Source organism: Rousettus aegyptiacus, unplaced genomic scaffold (assembly GCF_014176215.1).
Source record: "Rousettus aegyptiacus isolate mRouAeg1 unplaced genomic scaffold, mRouAeg1.p scaffold_m13_p_9, whole genome shotgun sequence".
Classification (NCBI taxonomy): Eukaryota; Metazoa; Chordata; class Mammalia; order Chiroptera; family Pteropodidae; genus Rousettus; species Rousettus aegyptiacus.
Window position 1 is genome coordinate 74,992,864 of NW_023416312.1, and position 6,429 is coordinate 74,999,292.

The 6,429-nt window shown below is 40.2% G+C and overlaps 1 pseudogene; it reads right to left on the reverse strand.

The window, feature by feature from the left end:
- Positions 1-3,127: 3,127 nt before the first annotated feature.
- Positions 3,128-4,186, reverse strand: LOC107504243 (annotated as a pseudogene).
- Between the last annotated feature and the right edge of the window lie 2,243 nt (positions 4,187-6,429).

A 6,429-nucleotide genomic window follows, 5' to 3' on the forward strand; every position in this document is an offset into this window, starting at 1 on the left:
TCCTATAACCATTATTTTGAACTCTGTCTCTGGTAGGTTGCTTACCTCTATTTCTTTATCTATTTTCTGGAGTTTTCTCCTGTTGTTTCATTTTTAGCATGTTTCTTTGTTTTCTCATTTTATTAGCTTTTCTGTGTTCATTTCTATGTGTTAAGAATATTTGTTTCGTCCCTCAGCTTTAATCAGATGACCTTATGTGGAAAAAGTTCTGTGTGGCTCAGTGGCATACTCTCCCTGATCCCCTATGCGGGGGGCTTTGGATGTCATTTTTGCATGAGTTGTGTGTAATATTCTGCTGTTTTCAATCTTTTATTGTTGTTAGTACATCAGTGGATGGGATTAACACTCAGGGTGACTTGTTGTGTGAACTGGCTGCATCCACAGGGTAAAAGTTTCTATGTGGAGGAGACTAAGCTCACTGAGTGGGATTTGCCTTAGCAGGCTTGTGTACTTGTTGAGACCACCTTTTGTGTGTACCTCTCATGGGACTATTCAGGAGGTGTTTTGTTGTGGTCTAGTGCCAGCCTCCATATGCAGTGTTTTTCTAGCCCCTTGGGAGGGTCTCCCAGTAGGCCAAGTTCAGCTGCTGCCTTTGATTTTTAGGGCTACCTGGTGGGATATACAAAGGAATCTACAGATGGTTTTTGCCTGTGCTAGATTTATAGGTAAGTAGAAGAGACAAGGCTGTAGGCAGCAGTCCAGTTATCCCCTCTCCTGCCCAGGGCAGTTTAGTTGGGGGATCTGTGTTCCTCAAGGACAGACACTGCCTGTCAGTTGCCCATAAGTTTCTGAAACTAGCAGAACCTTTGGGTGATTTATATGTTTGATGGTGCAGGGACGCCAGGAGTCTTGATCTACTGAGTAAATTTCCCACTGCTGCTTCAGTGTCAGTTTACATGCCAACACTGTCTTTGTGGCTCCCTGTACAAGTTTCCAATTGTAGCAAGGTCAGAGCCTGCAAACACCCAAGCTCTGTTTAAGAATTACTGAATCTTGTGGGCGTGAGTTTGTGGCCCATCACTGAATGCTTCTCCTGGATGAAAGGGCTTTGCTTTGGCCACGGGAAGTGAGTGCTGTCGTTTGCTGTTGAATTTATTACTGAAGGAAAGCATGGATGGGACTGGGTTGCCTAGGAGCAGGCTTGCCACAGGTAATTTGTGGTTCAGGCAGAGCATATTCTCAATGAGGCACAGGCTGTCAGGTCTACACGGCAATAGATTTGCTGCCAGCTCTGGGCCTGCAGGCTCTCACCAAAGTCTGATATCACTGTGTGACCTATTGTTGTCTGTGGTGGATCCATAAAACCCCTGAGATTTGCCCAAGCAATACTGTATCTTGTGCCAGCATGGTCCCACAGATCCTTGTGATCCCCTGAGGAGATAACAGCAGCTCGTACAGGCAGGAATGGTCTGCCCACAATTGTTTTCCCCAAAATATGTTCACTGTGCTAGCCAAAGTCTATTGCCTGTGAAGAATATGCAACCCTAGAGAAAAGAATGCAGGGGGGGATCACCTGTCAGTGTGCTATAGGTGCTTTGTGGCTTTGGTGATCTCAGGGAGAAAAGAGCCAGCATACCAATACAGCCTCAGTTTTGCTGCAACTTCTGTGCCCTGGCGTTCCCACTGTAGTCACAGATCACAGTGAGACCAGCTGCCATCTGGGGCAGTTTTACAGACCCCTACAATCCTCAGAAGCAATATTTCACCTCTTGCAGGCAACAGAAGTTTGCCTGTAACTGATTTCCCTGAATTTCCCACTCTGTGTTTGCCAAAGTTTGTTGCCCATGTGGATTGAGAGATGGGGAGGAGGGGGGAGCAGGATGGTGAGGTTGACTATCAATGGAGTGCCTGTTGCAATTTTTGTGTTGGATGGGTAAGGGTCTCAGGGAGACAATGGTCGTCAGATGAATACAGCCTAAGTCTTGCTGTAACTTTGGTAACAGTTCATGCATTCCCATGAAAATTTAAGATCACAGAAATACCAGCTGCTGTCTGGGACTGGCCCACAGATCCATGAAATCCCCCCAGGTTCATGCTGGCAGCAGACATCTGCCTGAAACTATCTCCGAAGTGGGAGCTAATGGCATTGGCTGCCAGCTGTGAATGCTCGGCTCTGAATTTGTACAGTGTGTAGCAGCTATCCAGCAAGAAAAGCCCTAAACAATCTGTAGTTTGGGTGGGGCAGGCTGATCTCCTCAGGTCAGAGTTTCCTAATGGCCCTGTGGGAGGGGCCTAGCTGGCATGGTATGTAGATTGCCCCATAGGGGTCCAGACTAAAGTACAATGGTGGCTGCCAGACCAGCCCTAGTTCTGGTGCCAGGAAATGCAGTCTTTCCAAGTACAAACCTCATGCAAACCTCTGACTTACCATGGGTGCCCCAGATGAGTGTCCAAAGGTCCAAGAGGCTGTACCTGGGCCCTTCAAATTGGCATCTAGGTTTTCAGTCTCCTTCCATTCTCACCCAGACAGCTAGGATCCCCTCTGATTTTAACAGAGTTCTTGAGAACTCCTCTTTCATGGTCTGGGACCCTGAGCTAGGGAGCCCTAAAATGAGGCCAGGACATCTCTCTCTTTTAGGAGAGTCTCTTAAGACTCACTCCTCATCCCAGTGTTCCTCTATCACCTGCGGGTGCTATTCTAGCCCAATTTGCAATTTTGCCCCTCCTACTGGCTTTGATGTGGCTCCTTTTATTATCAGAGGTACATATTATGATCACCTGGATTTCAGGTGATTCTCCACGTTGATTATTTTACAATTTGGTTGTAATTTCAATATGGACTGGGGAAGAGGCAAACCTCACATTTTTCCCAGCCCTCCATCTTCCTCAGATTATCCACATTTTTCATCTTTTTTTAAAGAAGATAAATTTATTCAGCATCATGATCAGACTATTACATTTAGAAATCAACAGCATTAAATCTACATTAAATACCTTTGTTGAAATGCTTTACACTTTCCACAGAATAGAAACGAAAATAATTTGTTATACAATTAGTTACAAATACAGTCCTCAAGGTTTTTGCTCATGTACACATGAGTATTGTCTAAAACATGTCTCCTTTGTAGCAGCTAGGCCCTGCCACCACTGTGCTTAGCTGAGTTCACAGATATGTTGTAATCTGTAGCTTCCCTATCACTTCTCTGGCTCTCCTCTCCTGCTAAGCTTTATTTCTTGGCAGTAATTAAAACCTTCTGCCACTGCCATAGCTACTGCTGCTGGGGGAACCACCATAGCCACATTGGCTTCATGGTTTGGCAAAGTAATGTCCTCCATCACTATAAGGGCCAGAGCTTCTGCCTCCAAAGTTTCCTCCTTTCATGGTTCCAATTTGATGATTTTCCCACCACCTCCAAAATTGCTTCTATCATTACCAAATCCATTATAGCCATCTCCACTGTCACCATATCCTCCACCACCACAGCTGCCACCAAAGCCACTTCCACCACTGAAGTTTCCTCTACGATGAAAGTTGTCATTCCTACCAAAACCACCTCCACGAACACCACTGAAGTTTTCAGAACCACTTTGACCTCTTTGGCTGCATGAAACACTAGCCACCTCTTGCTTATATAGGGCTTTCCTTACTTGACAGTTGTGGCCATTCACAGTATGGTATTTCTGAATGACAGTCTTGTCTACAGAGTCATGATCATCAAATGTTACAAAAGCAAAGCTTCTCCTTTTGCCACTGCCTTTGTCAGTCATGATTTCAATCACTTCGATTTTCCCATACTGTTCAAAATGATCTTGGGTGATGTTCTCGAGTGTTTTCTTTAACACCAGCAGCAAAAATCTTTTTCACAGATAAGTGGGCACTAGGTCTTTGAGAATCTTCTTTTGAGACAGCCCCCTTTGGTTCCACCACTTTTCCATCCACTCTGTGTGGCTTTGCATTTCATAGCTGTATCCACCTCCTCCACAGTGGTATAAGTGACAAACCCAAAGCCTCTGGAGCACTTAGTGTTTGGATCCTTCATTACCACACAGTCTGTGAGTGTTCCCCATTGCTCAAAATGGCTCCTCAAACTCTCATTGGTTTTTCAAAACTCAAACCTCCAATGAAGAGCTTCTGCAGCTGTTTGAGCTCTTTGGGAGACATGATGACTACTGGAGGGGTGACTTTAATAATGCTTACTCTGTGGCATCCACCAACAGAAAGACAATTTTTCATTCTTTGATTCATCCTTTCAAGTAATCTCTTAGGAACAGTTACTAATTTACATTCTACATGGTAGTTTATGAGAGTGCCCATTTTTCTATGCACTTATCTACACTGGGTACTATTATTTAAAGAATGGGAGAAATGACTAATTTAAGACAATAAAGTAGCATTTTATTTTTATTCATATTTTTTATTACCAATATGTTGGTGTGTGTGTGCATGTGTGTATGTGTGCATGCGAATTGCCTGTTTATACAAGTGAGACTGTGCAACTGTCTAGTCAAGTAAACATTTCATAGAATGAGTCTATGCAGTCTATTTGTGGAAGAGTATGGAGAGGAGTAGTGAATGGATCTACATAAGCAAAAAAATACCTAGAATAATGTTACAAATTATTCATAATAAATTTAAATAGTTGCACAGAATGTTATTTGTTATAGTGTAAATATTGATGTTTTGAAATAAAATAGCCGTATCCCTTTTAAGTGTTTGAAATCTTTTAACTGATTTCTACCATCATCTATTTGAACAATACATGAACAAGTTCAAAATATATTAACACTTGGAAGGTTTACATTATTCATTTTTCCTTTTTAACTGTTTTTTTTTAATTCTATACTTCCTAAGGTATTTTATCTTAATTTATGTGATTTAGTGCTTAAAAGCCATGTTGATCATCTATATTTATCTAGTAATATATTTTAGTAAAATGATTTAATTTTTTCTTTGTTTATAAAGTTCTCCGTCTTGGATCTTTTATACTAGAATGAAGTATTACTAATTTTTAATACACAACTGGTCAAAACAACTTAAGTAGATCAATATTTTGACAGATAATTTAAAAATACAATGTTTTTGGAAATACATCTTTTAATGAAATGATAAGAACTTTTTTCAATTAGTTTCTTTTAAATTTGTAGATGATTTTTATTTTTTACAAGAATAGGACAGGTTTTATTATTTTTTCTAATTTTTATTGATTTTTAGAATATGTAAAAATAGAGAAATTTGTTCTTGTAGGCAATTAGATGTGAATGAAAATAATTTTGTTATAGCAATGTCTCAATCTTTTGAATACCAAAAATTATACACAGTCATGTACTGCATAACGACTTTTGGTCAATGACAAACTTCATATATTATGGTAGTACTATAAGATTATAGTGGAGCTGTAAGAAATGGTAGAATATGTGATTCCTGTAAGAAATGGTAGAATATGTGATTCAGGAGTTTTATTTTTCTTTGACAAGAGTAATATCTTTGAGGCTAGATTCCTTTTCACTCAGAGCACTTCAATTTTGAGTGTACAGATTACATCCCAGTAAGTTAGCCACAGACCCATTTCAGCACAGAGGAGTCTGTCTACCAGCACTACATATTCAGAGGGTGCTCTAGGTCTCCCATATCTTGCTTAGTGGCCTTCGGAGTACATTACTATGAAATCTTTCTTGAGAACCTAAGATCCTGTATCAGGATACAGGTACCCAGGAGTTAACCTAATATGTTTTAAGTACCATTGCTGCTTTAGTAAAAACTTCCTGTGGTATTGTGGAGCGAGCCTGTCCATGTACTTTGGAAATATTTTAAGGTTGCAATAATGTAAAGCATAAATAAAGCATAAATTTAATTTATTACATCATTTCAATGCCAGAGAGAGACCCCTTTGTTCCAGATGATGCCAATGGAACCAAAATAAAATTTGCAAAGTCAAAACATTGAGTCCTCAGTTCTATACCCTCTCCATGTTAAACACCACCTTTTTTTTAAATGAGTGCTGCAAAGACTACTAACATGTAATAGTCAAAACCACATTGCCATAACAATCTCCTAAGCTTCTTTATCTCACTCTCTTGGTATCTTGTTCTTACTAATCATTAGGCCATTTTTTACTCCTTCTTGACAATCACTATTATGGAGATCAATGACTCACTTAGCCAGTTTCCCCCTCAATATTTCCAACCAAACAAGTCCACATCCCTCTTCATAAAACAGAATAGATAGATTTGATGTTCTACTTCTGATCTTGTCAGAAAGAAGCAGAGGGAGGGTTTGTGAGACAGTATTTATAAAGTCTACAGTAGTGTGTATAAGAATGTCTTAGGCCTTCACATTCATTCACTGACTCATCCAGAACAACTTTCATTCCTGCAAGCTCTATTCATGGTAAGTACCCTATACAAGTGTACCATTTTTCATCTTTTCTACTGTGTTTTTACTGTGCCTTTTCAATATATAGATATGATTAGATACACAACTACCATTTT